The sequence below is a fragment of the Podarcis erhardii genome (assembly GCF_964252035.2).
Source record: "Podarcis erhardii genome assembly, chromosome: 3".
Classification (NCBI taxonomy): domain Eukaryota; kingdom Metazoa; phylum Chordata; class Lepidosauria; order Squamata; family Lacertidae; genus Podarcis; species Podarcis erhardii.
The window spans coordinates 34,523,054-34,544,682 of record NC_138507.1 but is presented as its reverse complement, the minus strand read 5'-3'; the positions used below and the strand labels follow the sequence as shown (position 1 = coordinate 34,544,682).

The following is a 21,629-nucleotide window of genomic DNA, read 5'->3' as shown; positions in this document are numbered from 1 at the left end:
TCCCCTCCGAAAGTTCTCACTCTCAAATATAATTGTTGCCACTGAAGTTTGAAATTATTTTGCTATTTCCACCCCCTTATAAGCATTAAATTTTTTTCATCTTGACACAGCACACTTGTAAATTGTCATAGCAAGTGAATTTCAGAAGAGCAATGTCTTAATCAATGGGTTTAAATCTGCCCTCAGAGTAGAGTTCAGCGAAATATTTCATAGTACTTTAGACCAGTCACAGTGACTTTTTCCAGAGTTATGGAGCAGCCTGCAGGCTATTCTTGAATACTGACAGTAATTTCAGCGCTTCGCAATGTGGTGCTTTTGAAGCTGCCAAACACTGAATCTTGTTCCGTTGTCATTGATTCTTGCTGGTGTGTTGACACCATCAAGTCACATTGCCCCTCTTATATACTGTTCCATTGTTTAATATGTATTTTTCTTACTCTAAAGTCCTTGAAATTTTATTGAGGTTTTTTGTCAAAGAGTTTCTGCAAGGCAAGAAATTGACTCAGGAAGAATCACATTATTCTGAAGGTTTCACCATGAAGGTAGCATTTTTACCCATAGCGTTAAAAACATTTCCTCATTCTGTCAAAGGAATGATCAAACAACAGACCGGCAGACGTTATTTTATTTCCACCTAATCATGTTCTACAGTGGAAAGGCACCCCAGGGCCTTTGCGGCTCTCCTGCCTTCACGTACCTGAGGTATATGGAGAGGCAAAAGGCCAAAGGGCAGGCGTTTTTCATCCATACGGGAAGTGCAAATGGTAGAACAATACTGCACACGCTGGAATATATTTGGGCTATTATCGGGAGGGTTTTGTGTTGTTTTACAGCAATTGGAAAATGCACTTGACAAAGAGGCCCCTAAAAATTTCACAGACAGAACTTTGCGAGTCAAGAATAGAAATGGGTCCTTGTACTCTTATTGTGCTGCTGTGACTGCATTATTTCTGACTTGCAAAGCAACAACAACCAGTAGAAACAACCCATTGTGAGTTCCAGTGCTTAGGCAAATCTACAGCCTTGTTCTCTTTAAGAAGCATTGGAGCTGCATAATAAGTGTCCTTACATAAAGACCCTTTGGAGACGAACGCCAGGGATTTGTGGGATATGTCAACTGTTGTGCCTATGCTGGAGCCTACAGCCTTTTCTGTAGTTGCTTAGGTCCACCACTGAGTGGTTCACAGCCTTAGGAGGAATCTCAAAAGACTCTAGCATAGAAGACAGGAGAAAGCAAGGGAGGTAGCTATGCTGGAGAGCTTTGCAGGCACCTCAACACACTCTGTCTCTGCAAACCAGTGGAGCTTTGATAAGAATGAATTAGCCATGGAGCTTACCTTGCAGCTTAGCTGAATGAGATACAGTGGTACCTCAGGTTAAGAACTTAATTCATTCCGGAGGTCCGTTCTTAACCTGAAACTGTTCTTAACCTGAGGTACCACTTTAGCTAATGGGGCCTCCAACTGCTGCCGCCGCACGATTTCTGTTCTCATCCTGAAGCAAAGTTCTTAACCCGAGGTACTGTTTGTGGGTTAGCGGAGTCTGTAACCTGAAGCGTATGTAATCTGAAGCGTATGTAACCCGAGGTACCACTGTACCATTATTAAGAGAAAGCCCTGAAAGTCATTAGAATCTTGTATAACCCACTGCAAAAGTCCCCTCCGCCCACACCTTTAAGGGAAGGACTGACTCAGAGGTAGAGCATCTACTTTGCATGCAGAAGATCGCTGGTTCTGTCCTTAGCATCTCCAGGTATGACAGGGAAGGACGGTTTGTCTGAAACCCCAGAGAGTTTGCTGCCATCTGAAAATACTGAGCTAGTTGGGCCAGTCGTCCGACTGACTCATTATAAGGCGTGTGGGAGTGAGGAATTTTTTCCAACTTTGTCTGGCTCACCCCTAGATGAGGCTCAGCGAAATATCCTTTCTTAAAATTATGCTGTAGATGGAAAGGTTATTTTCTTTAGAAATGTTTCTCCAGACCTCCTGTTTGCTAACCTTCTGTGCTGCACGTGATTTTAAAATATTTATGTGCACTCCTCAGTGATTATCTGACTATGAAGAAGAAAGAAACAATGGCCAATAAGAGAGACGGGTGCTTACACTTTCATTTGTGTAATTCAGTGAAAACACAGCCCAAGGGGAGACCCATGGGCATGATTTAAGTTTCAGATACTAAATTGGAAGGCAGGAGTTGCATTAAGGCTTGCAGTGGGAAGAGGAGCATTGTTTAAAACCCATGCTTGATACAAAAGCACTGCCATTTTAACATTTGTAAGTGAAGTCACACAATTTCTTTCCTTGTTTACCCTTCTTTTAAGTCACACCCGCACCATACACCACATAGCTCCTCCTACCCCCCGGAAAAAAAAGAACCCAGGGAACTTGAGTCTGTTAAGGGGGCTGGAAACTGTAGCTCTGTGAGGGGGTCTCCTAGCAATTCTCAGCACCCTTAACAACTACAATTCCCAGGACTCTTAGAGAGATAACTATGAGTGTTGAAGTGGTATACGAGTTTTTAAATGTATGGCATGGATCTTGACCATTCTGGGGGGCTTTGTAGGACATGAGATCCAACGCCACTGCTCAGTACAGGAAATCCAGATCGTGCATATCCTCAACAGATGGCTATCAAGTATCTTCTTGAAAACCTCCAGCAATGGTGGGCCCTCTGCCAATAGTTTGTTCTATTTTCAGATCGTAACTACTGTCAAGATATTTCTCTGCAAGTTAATCTGAAATCCAGCATCTTAAACCCATTGGGTAATAACTTTGCTATCCTTTCCCTCTGTTGTCTCCTCTGTATTGAATTGTAGACTATATGCTTCTTGCGGCATGGGACTCTTTTCTTGTAAAGTACAATGCAGAGTGTTGGTGCTATATATAAATTAATGATTATGAGGATAATGATAATAATGATGATAACAACAACAACAACAACAACAACAACAACAACAACAACGTAATAACAATCGCCAGGAATTTATCAACAGTTAACTATAATATAAGTTTAATATTAATAAATAATATATGAAATAATTTCATCAGGAACAATATTCTCCCTTCATTACATATGACATAGCTGATTACAGTGCTGGATTTATGTATAGGCTAAGTAGGCTGAAGCCTAGGGCCTCTAAATCTAGGGGGCCTCGCCAGCCTGCCATCTCCCCAGGGCCGCAGTCTCCCCTCTCCCAAAATTGCAAACCCAAGACTTCATGCAAGGGCAGGGCAACTCAGGCCCAGCAACCCCAGTTCACAGCCAAAGTCTGCAAAATCTTATAGATATAAATAAAATCCATCTAGACTGTGGGCCTCTATATTATCAACAAATACAAGCAGAAAAGTTGTTTTCCTTCATTTGCAAGGAATCGTACAAAACAAAGTGGCACTAAGAAAGAAAAGTTCCAGAGTGGCAACAGAAAGCAAACTAAAAATGCTTTTGCATCTGAAGAAGTGTGCATGCACACGAAAACTTCTACCAAGAACAAACTTAGTTGGTCTCTAAGGAGCTACTGGACAATTTTTTAAAAAATATATATATATATTTCGACTGCGTCAGATCAACACGGCTACCTACCTGAATCTAAAAACACTTTTGTAGTTCATCAGCACTATCCAGCAATATCAAGTTATAGGAAAACTGGTGCTATTAACAGTAACCCTTCTAGTTGGTTAATTGATTTGGCAACTTCCATGCACATGACGTCTGATGTTAATTTCCCTCAAAGAGTTAAATGATAATTAATCAGAGGCAGCTACAGTTGCAAATGGAAACAAAATATCTGTGAAAGGAAGAGGAGCAGGTTTGCTCAAGTGTGTTGCAGGTAGAAATACGCTTGTAATGAAGTGAGAGCAGTAGCGGCCCGAATTAACAAATAAGAAAGTTTTGAGAATTTACATGCTAGATTAAATGTGATTAATTCATTGAGAAGGGGATTGTAAGAAAAACACTGGTGCCTAATTTGAATAATAGAGTGTGTGGTATCCAACGGGCAATCTCCTCCTTTATTTCCACACTGTGGCTGAACCAAATCACCTGTCAGGAGAGCTATGAGATTCAGGTGAAGGTCATATGCCCTGTAAATCCCAGCAGGTATATAACAGGAAGACTGGCCTGCCCAGGCCACAACTAAACTTGGTAGGTCCGTTCTATGTAGAAGGAGGTCTTCACAGAGTGTAGTGGCGACCTCAGGCAGATGTTGACATGCAGAGAGTGGCAGCAAATGCTGAAGGGTGGAGTTGTTCCTGCCACACAGCGTGCCATGTTTCCCCTAACCTAGCTTGCTGCCCTTGGGTGCAATGGAGAATGCTATCCATTCACCATTGCCAGTGTTGAAGTTAGATTCACCTACCAATCTGGACATCTTCTGTACACAGAAGGAGTGAGGTGTCATTTTGTCCTTTGCCTCAGGCAGCAAAATGTCTTATGCTTCCATCACAATGCTCATTGGCTCTCAGAGGGGGGCGTGTCTTGCAAGCCTGTCATGGTGTTCTGTGCAGGATCTATTGCTCCCCATTGAACTGAATCACTGCTTTGATGTCGGAATGCAGTGCAATTCAGGATCCGTGTCACATTTGGAGGATTAAAAAACAGCAGCACAGGAGTTTGGTCGCTGGGATGTTATGTCCCTGCAATGCAACAATGAAAGCTATAGCACAGATTTTGGGAGAGACAATATGTTTTGTTATGCATATGTTTTATCAGACATAGGCAATCCACTCTACAAATACAAGTCTCAATACATTTGGGATGTGGGCATTAAATTGATGCAACCAGATTGAAACCTTACTGTGGTTAATCCAACCTAGAAATACAGGAATAATTTAGTGAGAGATTCAAAGTGTAATGCTGCAACCCACAGAATGACATGTTGGAAAGCACTGATGTCCCCTTTGTCATGGAACTTGCTGGGTGGGAGGTTTTCTGCTTGGTTAATAATAATCTGGGGCATTCTAAGAAAAGAAGAAACAAAAGCAGTTTTGATGAGCTTCATGAAATTTCTCGCGTGATCGCTACACACGAAACCACATCAGTAAACTCAGAATTATACATATGCAGATAAGAGAGTAAAATTGAACCAGTTGTGTGTTGAAATTTCAGTGGAATGATTTACTCTGCCCTGTATATGGGGTTATGTTGTAAATACAAAAAAAATAATGCAAAAGTTTTGCATTAATGAGATAATAACATCCATTTTTCCCTCCATGATTTCTTGATGCTTGGTTAATAGTGAGCCTCTGCTAAAGAACTGATGGAACAGGATGACAGCTTCTTTGCTCACATAAACAAATTCATTACTTTCTGCTGATGTCCATAGTTTTTAATATAATTACATTCATTGGCTTAAAAATCAATACCCATACATAACACATATAGAAATGTTCATTGTTAATTCCTACATTTTTCTTTACTGCATATTGAGTTGTAAGGTCCATAGGTAAAGGCAATAAAAGAATGCCTAATGATGCATTTAAAATAGTTAATGTATTTTTAACAGACTGCCCAAATACAGATTTATCTACCCTGTAGGGAGATGCTCACCATCCAAAGGCCTGCATGTAATGGAACACATTTATCTGGATGATGATCTAAAGCAAGTAACTCTTTCAATGTTTCTGTCTCCATCTCCAATGCAATGAGTTATGATGAAGCAGTATGTAGCTTTTACAGCACTGAAGAAAGTAATGTTTCCCCTCTGCTCCGAATTTGCAAATCAGATTCATGTGCTTTGCTTCTGATGAATCTCAAATTTCATCTGCCACCATAAGAACCCATTAAATATCTTCAGGTTTTTTCCATAGACGTTAGTTTCAGCTACACCGGATAGCAACTGGTTATAATGGTGCAACACATGAACTTTCTTTAATGAGCCTTATTGTTAAAAATTCATCATGCACACATGCATACACACACAAAGCAGGCTTCATTTGGGCTGGGTTTGCCAAAGTACAATGCTCATCTCCGTGGTGGGTTATGGTAGGATTGCCATATTCAAGTCCCCCCAAAGCTAGGTGGCATATTATGCACCTCATTTGCTAGTAACCCCTTTCAAAAGTTGCTTTTTAGGAATGAAACGTACGTTTAGAATTTCCTACTTGCCAACCCCTCGTGCTGATCCTGATGGTATGTTTATGTGGATATTTGGGTAAGTGTGACATGGATATGATTTAGAAATTGAACACAGATAGAACCTTGCTGCTGATTCTGAACCAAGGTGGGGTGGGGGAAATAGGGTTTCTTAGATTTTCTTTTTACATAAAGCCACACTGTGACTGGTACTTGAAGTTTATGGATGTATGATTTCAATCCTGCTCCCTTGGTACCCTTCCTAAACATTTCTTTTTCCAGCTTGAAATCTGTGCCTGTTTTCAGTACTTCTTTAGCAGCTTATCTTTGAGCACTAAATATGGTTCAGATAATGCAGAGTACTTAACTGCTTCACCTACACGGTGAAAATGTCTGCATAGGGAGCTTCTGGCTCACTGGCCAAATTAGGCCATGCAGAGTTCTAATTTGGCCCACAAGGCCATTTCTCCAAAGCTATACTTGTCTGCTCTGCACCTGATGCTGTATATGGGGCATGTAAAGACACAGACTGTTGTATACTGTGCTACAGTGTAAAAAGAGTAAAGGGATAAAAATTGTTGTTGTTGACTTCAAACCCGACCAGAGTGAAAGCTGGACTAGCTGGGATGTATGAACTTAAGAAACAAAGACAGAGTTTCACACTTAAACAACTTGACTTGGTTGGAAAAATCATTGATAGTATTGGGAAAGTACTTTTTCGAGTTTGGGTATTTAATATAAAATTTTTTCAAAAAAGCCGGCTGAGAGGGACTGAAGGGGACTTGAGAGCCTCGGACGTTAGGGCACCGGGTTAAAAAGATAGACTCATGGACCTAGGTTTGGGGTGAAAACTGGGGATGGAAAAGGAGGGTTTGGGAGCCCGAAGGGGACCTGATTTTCACTATGCAGTGTAAAAATTCTTTTTTCTTTTTTTTATCTTATTCTTTAGTAATAAAATGGGGAATTCGTGGACGGGAACCAGGGACAACCTTAGGAAAAATATTTTTATTTTTATTCTCTATTCTCTCTGCTCTTCTATCCTGTTTATATATGAACAAGATATATAGTTTAAGTGTCTTTGATTAGATTAAAGCAAATACAATATTGAAATAATGGTTAAAACAAGTGATGATATTAAGGTTAAAACTTGCTGAACAAATATGGGAAATGGAATACAAGAAGGGGAGGCGTGGGGAAGTCCAGAAAAGAAGTTACTGAAAATGGGATTTAAAAGGTGGAATTTTTCTTTAATTTCTCGTTATGTATGTACCTTTGTTATTTGTATTGTATTTTTCAAAAATGATAATAAATATTATTTTAAAAAAAAATGTTGTTGCTGTTGTTGTTAAAAGTTTGGGGTAGCTCTCCTGGGCAATTCTATAACTATACTCCCATATAGAGGAGAGGATGAAGGAACTAAAAATATATATATATATATGTCAATAAAATACACATTTGAGTCCTTTGGTGCTGTTGGAGATTTCTTGTTCTACAGTTGTGATGTAAGCCATATAATTTGTGCAACCCAGATAAGTTTATGCAGATGTCAATATCTGTAAGGGAAAATTTATACACTAGAATATCAGCTCTCAGAAATGAGCTGGGAACATCTGTGAGCTAGAAGCATTTGCATAAACAAAAGTTGCACCTGAAGCTGCTCAACAAGTCGTGTGAAACCACTATACTAGCTTCTTGGCAGGTAGGTCTTAGTGGTATCCAGGGATGGGCATGGTGACTTGGTGCAAATGCACCAGCAGGAGTGCTGGATTGCCTCTGCTGGGGTGTTAGCATGGCAATCAAATGCCCACCACCCCTCCTGCCCATCCACTCACCTGCCCTTTTGCCCGCCCACCTGCTCTTTTGCCCCCCATTATGCCACAGCAAGTCACCTGCCAGGAAGACTGATTCACTCTACATAATGGTATGGTGGGAGGGGAGAAGAAGATGCTGCTAATAAATTGTGTTGAAGGAATGATGTCACTTGTGCATATTTATCATGTGTTGACTTAAACATCAAATGATGTACAGTGGTACCTTGGTTCCTGAACTCAATCCGTTCTGGAAGTCCGTTTGACTTCCAAAATGTTTGTAAACCAAGGCACGGCTTCTGGTTGACTGATTGGCCCCAGAAAAAAAATCAAAACAGACTTTCGGCTTCCAAAAAACATTCACAAACTGGGACACTTACTTCTGGGTTTGCAGCGTTCGGGAGCCAGGTCGTTTGGGAACCAAGGTACCACTGTATTTCATGTGTGAAACAGCTTCGTTCAAATATTGTTCAAAATATATTTTAAAATGTGTATTTCAAGAGCAAAAACACATCAAAATGTGTGTTGCTGAAATATATCTAGAAATGTGTGTTTAAATGTGAAGTTTGATGAGTATTTCTTTTGAAATCGAAAATTGATGCAGAAACAGGTTAGGATAGGCTATGAGTGAACACATTCAAAAGTGACACAGATAAGAAATAGACTTATTGTCCACCCCCCAGGATTGTAGGCTTCTGCTTGTGATGCTTCCTTTTCTATGTAGGGAAACTTTAAAGATAGAGGGAAGCATTCAAATATCAGATTCCTCCATTTGAAATTTCAACTGCTACAACTCAGCAACAGTTGCATCTTGTGAGGTTGTCGGGTGTGTGTTCTGCCTTTATATAAGTGGACACAAATACAGTGGACGCTCGGGTTGCGAACGTGATCTGTGCGGGAGGCATGTTTGCAACCCGCAGCACCGTGTCTGCACACGTGCGGCTTGCAATTTAGTGCTTCTGCACATGCGCAACCACCAAAACCCGGAAGTAACCTGTTTCGGTACTTCTGGGTTTCGGTGCGTCTATAACCCGAAAAAACGCAACTTGAAGCATCTGTAACCTGAGCTATGACTGTATTCATAAGTGAAACAGCTGCAATCTTATGCGTACTTACCTGGGAATAACTTTTCAGCTTGGCTCACATTCAGCTTGGCTCAGCTTGTTTAAGAGTTAATGTACATAGGGACTGCTGCACATATCACTTTACTGGGCATCAAAATAACATCAGTTGCTTTCCCCCTCAAGTAACAGCAATCGTGTTAGGCAGAAAGATCCCATTGTGAATCAGTGTGCAAGCAACTAATTGAACTGATACTCACAAGGGGAGCAAAATAGGTAGGCATTTTCCAAAGCCGTGCTCATTTATATTGGTCAAGGTTTTCTTGGGTTCATAAATAATGCACTTTTTTCAATCAAGAGAGGGGCAAGAATGCACACACATACATCATCAAAGCTGTACAGAAGGTTTCAGTGCATTTTAAATTATACCTTGTATGTGTGGAATAGTATACCTTGCCTGATACACAAATGCTATTTAATATATATATGTCTTTAACATGGAAATCTGTAGTATACTAAAAGATTCCAGACACAGGACAAAGAGTCATTGTTTACTGTCTTCTAACACTTGTTTTTGTTCTAGATAAATAGCATCCTTCTCGATGACGTTGTGTGCTGTATCCCAGGGGTTTTTTTGGGGGGGGGCAGGTTTAAGCAAAAACACACACCAATATTATCCTCTCCTGCACAAACCTTCCACAACCTCACCCCGGTAACTTTTCTGTCTATCATTCCAACCCCCCACCTACCATTTAGTTGTCAGCAAAAGGCCTTTCATTCCTCAAGGTGCACTTACTCTTCATGTGATTATAGGCATCAGTCAAGTGAGCAAGGAAACACAACATACAAAAGACGAAAATAGTTCCGCCAGGCACTGCCTGAAAACTGTGGTTCAGAGTTAAAATATAGCAGCGTGGTGCCAAATGTACTGGCCTGGTACATTTTTGACAGGCATGATGGAAGAATATATCTATTGCTGAGAGTACCTGTTCACTGCTAATGGCACATCGCCATAGCAACTACAGGCCTAACATTTCTGCAGTAACCAACTAGTAGTTCAAACTGACCTGCATTTTTAAAAAGCAAAAGAAAGGGAGGCGTCATAAAATCGAATTGCTTGTTGACAATGTATTATGCTCAAGCTACGTTAACAAACTGACGACAGAATTGAGTTTTACATTCCTTCACTGCATCCATAAACAATAGACAGCAATTTATTACTTGCAACGAAATAAGGCCTACTTATCATAGTGGAACTGATCTAGTGGTCAGCAACAGACTGTTGGTCAACAAATATACCTGCCCTATAAAGCTGCTGACTTTTGCTGCTGCTGCTTGTGAATTTGAGTTTTAATTGTGCTTCAGTTATTAATTCATTTGTTGTTGTTGTTGTTGTTTTATACTTGGTGTGTACATGTGAGACGATTTCTGTTTGGAGTACCTATATAATGCAGCATATAAATATATATAAACAAACAAACACATTCACTGTTATTTTCTTATGCCATTAATAAAATTTAATGTCTGGGGCTAAAGGGCAAAGGATTATATTAGATAATCCCCATGGATTTGTATGCCCCCCCCCCCAATATTTGACTTTAGAAAGTTGAAATAATAGCAGGCTCCTATACCAAGCCTTTTTTTCAGTCGGAATTTACCGGAACTCAGTTCTAACACCTCTCAGGTGGCGGAGAGAACGAGTGAGGTGTTCATGGTGAGTTCTGGCACCTCTTTTTCTAGAAAAATAGCACTGGAGTTAAATTGGTGTTAAATTCAATTCAATTTGTTTGAAATTTTGGAAAACTAATAACAATTAAATTGGGGGTGGGGAGAGAGAAAACACCACTGGGGAACACGGTTAGGCCACTGAAATCTCTCATCCTTAATTCATGACTAGAAAGTGAGATGAAACTTCATGAAGCTATCCTGATCATGAATGGCTAAACCATTTGATCACTGAAGTAAATAAATATAATAACGAAACCTTCAGGCTCTTCTGTGTCCCACCTAGAGCACCTGACTCATGATTGAAACATTGATACCAATTTCTTCTTTTGTGCTATTTTTTAAATATATATTTCTGTCATTCCTCAGCATTTCTGTCCTTGAAATAAGATGTCAATTATGAGAATTATTGGCCTGGCTAAATTAATCTTCTGTGGCAGTACAATAATTGATGATGTGGCATTTAAAAATGTGTGCTTTCTTTCTTTCTTTTAAAAGAAAGAGGAAAGAAATGAAAGGGTTTTTTAAAGGCTTTCAGTAATTAGTGGTCTGGACCAGCAAACAGTATCTCAGTGGAATTATGATGAATTACATATTCCTTATAAGCTTTATTGATTAATATGTCTTGTACCCCTGCAAGAGGAAGGCATGGAATAAAATCAGACATACTTAGGGTTTCACTGGTTCCAGATTTATAGGTGTATCTAAGTTATCACATATTTAATTAGGACCATGGGTATTGTTTTCCCCAGAAAACCAAATTTGCAGTCTTCTCTAGACGTTGCATGATGTATTACATTTACTTGGTGGATTTAAAGCAATTCATTGCAGCATGGCATTCCATATTGGTGTCTTTGCCAACTGAGATGTAATGGGTATGCATAAGAACATATAAATCTTATCATTGCTGCCTTTCAAGAAAATGTATCAAATGTAACAGCCTACAAAGAAATGTACTAATGCACTTGACCCAATGTACTTATTATCCAGCCCCACCTCTCAGAAACTGAAGTAGCAAAACTGACAGGTTCATGTCACAAAAATGAACCCTATTCATGTGGGGCTGGTCTATGGGTATGCTAAATTCATGAAGAGGGCAGAGAGCTCCTTGTTCGTACTGCTCTTGATTGTGATGCATTGGCCTCCATCTCAATATTTGTGCATTGAGCAAGACACCTGGAAAAAAGGGGACCCATTATGAACACAGTAAAAAAATGTAGGTGGTTCATGCAATCAGGACTCTCCTGATTGTGCACAACTTAAAAATGTAGGCACTCCTTTTTTGTACTTCAGGGCAGGCCGAGGTGGCCGTGCATGTGTGGCAAATGCATGGATAGGGTCCATAAAGGAGGCTTGGCACTCTGAATACACCATGGAACCTGTGAGCTTCCAGCAAGTTGTTGGACTTCACTAAATGATACATTTTTAAGAAGAAGAAAATGCCTCTGTTTATATGTGACTTTATTGTACTGTATAGGATATAGCGATAAGTAGTGATGTGCTATCACTTCAAATACTAAAAAGACAACATAACTTTGATACGACTTTTTGCTGCTGCTGCTGCTGCTGCAGTAACTGCTGCTGCTTGTTATAGTATTTGACAGAATTTATTTATGAAAAATGTTTTAAGTAAATGAAGAAGAAGAACTTCCTGACAGTAAGAGCTGTTCGACAGTGGAATTTGCTGTCAAGGAGTGTGGTGGAGTCTCCTTCTTTGGAGGTCTTTAAGCAGAGGCTTGACAACCATATGTCAGGAGTGCTCTGATGGTGTTTCCTGCTTGGCAGGGGGTTGGACTCGATGGCCCTTGTGGTCTCTTCCAACTCTATGATTCTATGATTCTAAGGAGAAGAGTTTGGATTTGATATCCTGCCTTTCACTCCCCTTCAGGAGTCTCAAAGCGGCTAACATTCTCCTTTCCCTTCCTCCCCCACAACAAACACTCTGTGAGGTAAGTGGGGCTGAGAGATTTCAAAGAAGTGTGACTAGCCCAAGGTCACCCAGCAGCTGCATGTGGAGGAGCGGAGACTCGAACCCGGTTCCCCAGATTACAAGACTACCGCTCTTAACCACTACACCACACTGCAATATATTGATGCATGCACATGCACATGCGCAAGCACATACACACACAAAGATGTTTTCCCCACAACAAGTTTCATTTCCTACCAGTTCCCACCCTCACCTTCACAAGCAAAATCCCCTTCTTTGCAAAGTGTTAGGAGTAGGAAGAACTCGCAGCAGGCCCACCTAAGAAAGGGGCTACGGCTCAGTGGTAGTACATCTGCTTTGCATGCAGAAAGTCCCTTGTTCAATCCTGCCTGAAACCCTGGAGAGCTGCTGTCAATCAGTGCAGATAATACTAAGCTAGATCTAACTTGATATAAGGCAGCTTCCTATGTTTTCTGTCCTGAGCTTGAAATAATCATTCCCACCCATTGTCATTTCAAAGTTAAGGCAGCATCTAGCAGACCTCTCCTGACCACTGGTTTTCTCCTGCCCTTTTGCAAACAGAAATATTTTGCTGCTGCTGCTGCTGCTTATAAAGCAGGCTTCCTCAACCTCAGCCCTTCAGATGTTTTTAGCCTACAACTCCCATGACCCCTAGCTAGCAGGACCAGTGGTCAGGGTTGCTGTGCTCTGCTGCCCAGGAGGACTCTCCTGTGTGGCTCCGAAGTGCCCTCTCCGATTGCATGGAGCCCGGAGAGCCCCGTGGTTTTCCACGGATCTGAGGGCAATGAAACAATCGTTGAGATGGCTAGAGCGCCGGTGGTGGATAACTCATTCTGAAGCTGACCGGACACAGGTTAGAGCTCAATGTCGAGCCTACCAAGTGGCGGTAGCGACGGCGAAGAAGACTTTCTTCACCGCCTCTATTGCATCTGCAGAAAACAGCAGCAGGAGACTTTTTCAGGTGGTCCGCAATTTAGCGGAACCACCTGCTACATCGGGGCCCAGTACGGGCCACATGATCTCCTGCAATGATTTTGCAAAGTTTTTTGCAGATAAAGTCGCTCAGATTCGGGAAGAGGTAGACGCCACCGTGGGAGCAGGGCCGGGGCGGGAGAGTGCTAGAGTCCTGTCTAGTCAAATTGCATGGGATCAATTCCAATCTGTTACCTCCGAGGATGTGGACAGGCTGCTTGGACGAGTGAAACCAACCACCTGTCTCCTTGATCCTTGCCCATCCTGGCTTATAAAAGCTAGCCGGGAAGGACTGGGCGATGGGCTTCGTGGGGTGGTGAATGCTTCCCTCCGTGAGGGAGCCTTCCCAGACCCGCTGAAAGAGGCGGTTATCAAACCACTTCTTAAAAAACCATCTTTAGATGCGGCCACGATGGCCAACTATCGCCCAGTCTCAAATCTTCCATTCTTGGGCAAGGTGATTGAGCGAGTGGTTGCTGAACAACTCCAGGCACGCCTGGAAGAAGCGGACCATTTGGATCCCTTCCAGTCGGGATTCAGGCCTCATCATGGGACTGAAACTGCCTTGGTCGCACTGGTTGATGATCTCCGGCGGGCTAGGGACAAAGGTGAGAGCTGTTTCCTAGTTCTGCTGGATCTCTCAGCGGCGTTTGATACCATTGACCATAACATCCTTCTGGACCGTCTTGAGGGGCTGGGAGCTGGGGGCACTGTCATACAGTGGTTCCGCTCCTTCCTCCTGGGCCGTGTTCAGAAAGTGGTGGTGGGAGATGAGTGTTCAGACCCCTGGGCTCTCACTTGAGGGGTGCCTCAGGGTTCTGTCCTCTCCCCCATGCTTTTCAACATCTACATGCAGCCGCTGGGAGAGATCATCAGGGGGTTTGGGCTGGGTGTTCATCAGTATACGGATGATACCCAGCTCTACCTCTCTTTCAAATCAGAACCAGTGAAGGCGGTGACGGTCCTGTGTGAGTGTCTGGAGGCGGTTGGAGGATGGATGGCGGCTAACAGATTGAGATTGAATCCTGACAAGACAGAAGTACTGTTTCTGGGGGACAGGAGGCGGGCAGGTGTGGAGGACTCCCTGGTCCTGAATGGGGTACCTGTGCCCCTGAAGGACCAGGTGCGCAGCCTGGGAGTCATTTTGGACTCACAGCTGTCCATGGAGGCACAGGTTAAATCCGTGTCCAGGGCAGCTGTGTACCAGCTCCATCTGGTACGCAGGCTGAGACCCTATCTGCCTGTGGACTGCCTCGCCAGAGTGGTGCATGCTCTGGTTATCTCCCGCTTGGACTACTGCAATGCACTCTACGTGGGGCTACCTTTGAAGGTGACCAGGAAACTACAACTAATCCAGAACGCAGCAGCCAGACTGGTGACAGGGAGCGGCCGCCGAGACCATATAACACCGGTCTTGAAAGACCTACATTGGCTCCCAGTACGTTTCCGAGCACAATTCAAAGTGTTGGTGCTGACCTTTAAAGCCCTAAACGGCCTCGGTCCAGTATACCTGAAGGAGCGTCTTCACCCCCATCGTTCTACCCGGACACTGAGGTCCAGCACCGAGGGCCTTCTGGCAGTTCCCTCACTGCGAGAAGCCAAGTTACAGGGAACCAGGCAGAGGGCCTTCTCGGTAGTGGTGCCCTCCCTGTGGAATGCCCTCCCACCAGATGTCAAAGAGAACAACAACTACCAGACTTTTAGAAGACATCTGAAGGCAGCCCTGTTTAGGGATGCTTTTAATGTTTGATGTATCATAGTATTTTAATATTCTTTTGGAAGCCACCCAGAGTGGCTGGGGAGGCCCAGCCAGATGGGTGGGGTATAAATAATAAGTTATTATTATTATGATGATGCTGGGAATTGTAGTCTCAAAACATATAGAGGGCCGAAGTTGAGGAAGCCTGTAATATAAAGGGTAGAAATGGCAGGCATGGCTAGTGGCAAGGCAGCAGATTAAGCCCCATTTGACTTGGCCTCAGACGCAAATGGACCTGGGTCTGACTCAGAATGGGAGCACTTCTTGGAATGGGGAGATTTGCGCCCTCCACTTCTCATCATCACTTATTGTTGGTGAACTCCAACTGTGGGAGCCTTGATTCAAAATGAAGGATTCCCCCCACACACTTAGAAATAGTGCTTTCTGGATTATGCATGGTGGCTGTGATCAAAGGTAGTACAAGGTGAGATCTGCTCATGGAGGAGTGGATCTCTTGTTTTCCTTTTAAGCAGCAACCCATCTTCCTCCCACAGTGTCACATCACAGTCTGCTTTTCAGACTCCTCCAAATTTATAGAAAAAACTTGCAGCATGATACAAGGGGAGAGAGCTGCTCTTCAGAAAGAAGAGAGAGAAGAGTGTCAGAATAACTGCACTTAGGAAATGCCCAATTTGCTTTACAATACTTCTCAGTGCTGGGTGCCTCTGGGCTTTCTCCTCCCATCCCTAGCATAGCCGTGGTTTGTAGACAGGTTTTCCAAAGGTGTCAAGGTCTGATATACCCGTGTAATGCTTCCACCACCTGAACAGTTTGCAAGTAGTAGTATTTTTGAAGGAACAGATGAAATGGGAAGCCTGGCTTCACGTAGGGATAAACGGGTACCAGTAAACTGATATCCAGTGTGTTGCCATAGTTTCTATTAGTTTCATTTTATTTGTGCAACACTAAAAACAAACTAGAGATTGAACTATGAGACAGGCAGAGGCTATTCATATCTATGTATCCATCCATCCATCCACCCACCCACCCACCCATCTATCTATGTATCTAAGCATATGACACCAATCCTGGCCCAAATGCACTGGCTGCGAATTCAAAGTGCTGGTTTTTACCAGTTAATCCTTAAACAGCACAGGACTGCAATACCTCAAGGACCACCTCTCCAGACCCTATGTTCATCATCTGATGCCCTTCTTCATGTGCTCCCTCCATTAGAGATTTGGAGGGTGGCAGCACAAGAATAGGCCTTTTCTTTGTTGAATGCTCTCTCCAGGTAGGCTCGCTGTGTGCGTGCGCCATCATTATATATTTTTATGTGCCAGGCAAAAACTTTCCTCTATAACCAGACCTTTGGCCATGAAGTATCAGTGGCTTTTTAGAAGCAGGTGGAATGTTTTTCATGTATTTCTCTTTCCTCTTGTTTTTAATGTACCTGTGTGAGGGTTATTGTCTATTTGTTTGGTTATAAGTTGCTTTGGGTTGCTATGGGCAAGATAATGCGACTGACAAATTTAATATATTTTTAAATATATGTTGAAATACTGGGTGTGATTTTTAATTATTTGATAACTGACTTCTGTGAAAACAAGGATTAAGCTCAGGGATGAGGAAGTGTGGTCTCCTTTTCAATAGGAAATGTTGGTGCTTTCTGCTAGCATGTCCATTGCCACCTCAAACAGATCAACACTGAGTATCAATTGTTAACTGCCTTTTTTTAAAAAAACAAAACCATGAGCCTCATTAGTCTACAAAGAGAAAGAACCCCCCCCCCATGCTTCAGCACTTACAAGATTTACTGCAGTGTGAACTTTAATCAGTAGCAGCCTATTTCTTCAGATGCATAATAATACTTAGCATTTATTTTAGCTCATTTCAAGTGTTTGACACATTTCACATCTGTAATCCTAGCAATTCTTATAACAGACCTTATTCCTTTAAGGTGGGTCAATGCTATTATCCCCATATTGCAGGTGAGGGAGAGGTGAAGATTAATGATGGAACTGAATCTTGCAATTTTCCTGGCTCATAACTTGCATTGTAGGAGATATACTTATGACTCAAGCATAATTCTCCTGAAGTCCTCTAGCAATTCTAAATCAGTTTAGAGATGCTGTGCATTTTTATTATTTATTTAAATAATTTGTATACCACCCGTCATCCAGTAAACACCTGCAGAAGACTGGACTCCTTTAAATGGAGAAACACCTCTCAGTGAAAGTGCAGCTACCTGTTGTGAGCTGAAGCTGCTATGAGGCTCAGTCTGAGATCAACACATTTTTATGTTGTTCCCAGCCTGTGATCTTTGGATGAAGGGTGGTCATGACTGAGTGGGTCTTTGAACCCTGCTCTCCCAGCCTGACACACTAACCAATACACCACAATGACTTCCAGGGTGTATTAACATTTTGGAACACAGTTTGATGAGGCAATGTGTAGTACTGCCCTTGATCTCCTCTCAGCTGTTGGGAGTTTAGCTGCAAGCCTTTGTACTGTAATGTAGGGTTATGCCCCTATCAGACCTGTGGGATTTTACATGCACAGGACTGATTGGTTACTCATTTTATTGCTCCTTCAGGTGCTCCACTTTCACCGGTGCTAGTTTTTACTCCAGGATGTTACACAGTGTTTAAAACACTTGAATAGTGTAGCCCTGTTTAAAAGCAACATCTATAACAAGTGTAGTAAGTACATTTATATACTAGCTTATGCCCTCTCATGGCAGTAAAAGTCAATTCTGGATTGCTTTAGGAAGAACTATAAAAATGTAAATTACGAAGACAGACCTGATTTGGTCTTATTGCCTTGGCTGAGTTCTAACACTTAAACTTGGAATATATGGCTGCTGGAGGTAATTAATACTCAGTAATTTGCATATTCACAAGACACTGTACTATTTTTCTCTCAGCCAGGGTGAGATGAATGAGTCGAGGTTCCTGAGACCACTTAACTAGGATTCTGGATTTGAAGTATTCCTTCATTTAAATGTGTACAATTCCTCATAGCATGTTATCTGAGCTCTATTATATTGCCCGTATTTTTCATAGCGGGAAAGAGGAAATAAGAAGGATTATTTTTATTTGATGCAACAGAAAATACTGTGGAAACCAAGCAAACAGGTAATTTTTAAAAATGTAAAAATTGAAATGGAGATTCACAGTCATACAATCAGGATGTTATATTCTCTCACCGGGAGCAGTCTAATATGGACAAATATAAACTGTTGGTTCTGTATAAGTGGAAGATTTTGCAAAACAATCAAACAAAGGCTGCAACTGTAAAATAATGCTTAAGCAATATACCTTTTCATTTTGATGTCAGTGAGGCTAACACCTGAAGTCCCAAGTTGCTTTGCGTTTAGATTTGACCACGTGACTAATCCCACTGCACCATTGGGAGTGAAGCATCTCTCTGTTCCACTTGAAGCAGAAAGAAAACTTCCATTATGTAGTACAGTGGTACCTCGGGTTAAGAACTTAATTCGTTCTGGAGGTCTGTTCTTAACCTGAAACTGTTCTTAACCTGAAGCACCACTTTAGCTAAGGGGGCCTCCCGCTGCCGCTGCTGCACGGATTCTGTTCTCATCCTGAAGCAAGTTCTTAACCCAAGGTAATATTTCTGGGTTAGTGGAGTCTGTAACCTGAAGCGTATGTAACCCGAGGTACCACTGTAGTACTATTGAATATCACCGTGCTCTTAAAGACTAAACATGGAATTCTGTTTTTTAAAAGTGTAAGAGAAATGATAAAAGTTCAACAAATGATCCCACTGGGATCTAAGAGTTGTAGATGGATCCCACCTGTAGGTCAAACAGGAGTTTATAAATTTGGGAAGCTATCCTTTTCTAGTCCAGGGCAGGGGCAGAGGTGTTCAAATGTAGTTTGAGATCTCAGAAGTTGTACTTGGTTGTAGAGTTTGTGTGCAAATGAACAAATTGGTAAATCCCACAATCATGTGTAGAAGATGCCTGACTGCTAGTGCTTCTTTTTCAATGGATTTGCCCCTAGGAAGAAGATTGTGAAGTCTGAATACCCATTCTTTATAATATAGATACTTATCCTCTTGTCAAAAGCTCGGACGATTGAGGAAAGGGAAAGCCATAGATGGAAGGGGTGCCAGAAGAGGAGCTCAACATTTCCAGACCAAGAAGGTAAGTCTTAAGAATGGAATTTTCATTTTCTTGACTGCATTCCAGGACATGGGCAATAAAGGAAGGCCTTGTATTGTTAATGATTGTGGTGAGGACTCCATTCGTATCCAGGGAATGTCCGAACCTCTGATGATGTGGAGCATTTGATTTAGTTGGAAGGTGTCGAAATAAAACTGTAAGTTGGGAAAGCTGATGCTTTCTCTAGATCTAAGTCTATAGAGAGTATTTTTTGGCTGATTTGTTGTGCTTGCCTTTGTGGGTGTAGAGTTCCATTGTGTGTTACTACTTCTTGAGGGTCTTGGTTGGAATGTCTATTGGCAGAACTTGGAATAAAAATAGAAAGCAAGGTAAAGTGGTCATTTTGAGGATGGCAATGTGACCAAGCTATGAAAGGACTATATGTTTCCACCTGCACCTGCAAAGGTCAGATTTTAGTTTGGAAGCAAGACTGGCATGATTTCTTTTGTACAGATACTTTAAATCTTTAGTTAGCATCACCCCCACATATCTGAACCATCCACAACATGGCTGGAAGCCAGACAAGGTTTGCAGGTGGGGTTTTTGTGTTTTTTTGTGTTTTGGGGTTGTTGTTTTTTTGCTTCTCTAAGAATATTGAAGGTCATTATTGTGGAATTTGAATTATTTCTTTGAGTCTTGCTGCTGCATGAAACTGCTGTAAAATGGATTGAAGAGCTGGCTAGGCTCGACTGGGATTTTCTGCCATTATTAAGACATCATTTGCAAACAGATTGCTGGTATGTGAGCTTTTTCCTGATGTTATGCCTTAAATGTTGCTACCATTTCTGATCTTGTTTTCCAGGGTTTTGATCACTAGTGCAAAGAGTTGCGGGGGAGAACAGGCAACTTTCTTTAGTACCTTGCTGTAGTCAGATTGCCAAGGAGCTGAGTCCATTCATTAGATTGTTTCTGAGGTGTTTTTTTTTTTAAAAAAAATACATTTTGTCTACAAAGTGGAGGAATTTTCCCCGCCCCCCCCCCAATCATTTTGTTTAACAAAAATTTAATAAAGCTCCATTTAACTCTGTTGAAGGCCTTGAATGTATCCAAGGAAATGAAGACTGCCTGGATTCTGCACGGGGGAAAATTATGGGTGGTGTTCAAGGCTCAGCAAAAAGAGTATCATATGTGTTGCTTTGGTGTAACTCCTGTTTGATTGGGGGATGTCAGTGGGCCTTTAAACACATTCAACCTCTTTACCATTACCGCTGACAATATTTTTACATCCTAATTAATTAAGGAAATCAGTAAGATCCTACAAGAGTTGGGTCCTTATCAGGTTTACATAGAAACACTGTCTTGGAGTGTCTCTAGGATTCAGTAATAGAACCGCCTTCAAGTATGTTGTTAAAAAGGTTAGTGAGCCATGGAGCAAGTTCAACGTTAAACTTTTTGTAGAATGTGGCACTGAATCCACCGGGACATGGGGATTTCCCATGCTTCAGCCTTTTGATAATGGTCAATATCTCGTATTCTTGTATTGGGCTATTGAGGAATGAGTGTTGGTCTGGTGTAAGCTTGCCTATCATAGATGGCATTATGAAGTTTTCTATTGTTTGCAGGTCAAGATTACATATTTGTGATTCTCCTCTGAGGAGTCCATTTTCAGAATATTTGTCGATTTGATTTTCCTATTCTTACTCTATAAATATATTTTACTCCATGGGAAATTAGTAGAAAGCTTTCGAGTTGCGTGCATTTTTAAACCAGACCTTTCCTAAAAGGGAAATCAGGTCAACCTACATGTTTCCACCCTTTCCCATCACATGAACCCTGTAGTTGTACTGTGGAGGCAGTCATGCCATTTCTCTTTGTTTGGTAATGCAGAAGATATGGTACTTCTATTAATTGGAATGGGAGAGGGGGTAATATGCTAGGGCAGCCTTTCCCAGCCTGGTGTCCTCCAAATGTTTTGAATGACAGGCCTAGCCAGCACCATCATAGATGAGATTTGTAGTCTGAAGCATCTGGAGGGTACATAGCGGGAGAAGACATGGGGTTAAGGGTTGTATCCAGCACTGGTGTTGCACTAACAGAAAACACTTCCACTCACACAAGGCTGGGCACCACCACCCACTACAGCCCTCTGTTGAATTACATTCAGTTCCAAAGGGTTCCCTAGGACTCAGGTGCACCTTTTATGAATAGCTGCAATGTG

General features: G+C 41.9%; 1 long non-coding RNA gene across 1 annotated transcript in view; it reads left to right on the top strand.

Annotated features, from left to right (window-relative positions):
- The window catches only part of LOC309339342, a 119,453-nt gene that overhangs the window by 71,894 nt on the left and 25,930 nt on the right, over positions 1-21,629 (top strand). Inside the window, exon 3 of the long non-coding RNA XR_014155219.1 lies at positions 19,354-19,453. This is a non-coding gene — a long non-coding RNA (uncharacterized lncRNA). The remainder of the gene's footprint in view (positions 1-19,353; positions 19,454-21,629) is intronic.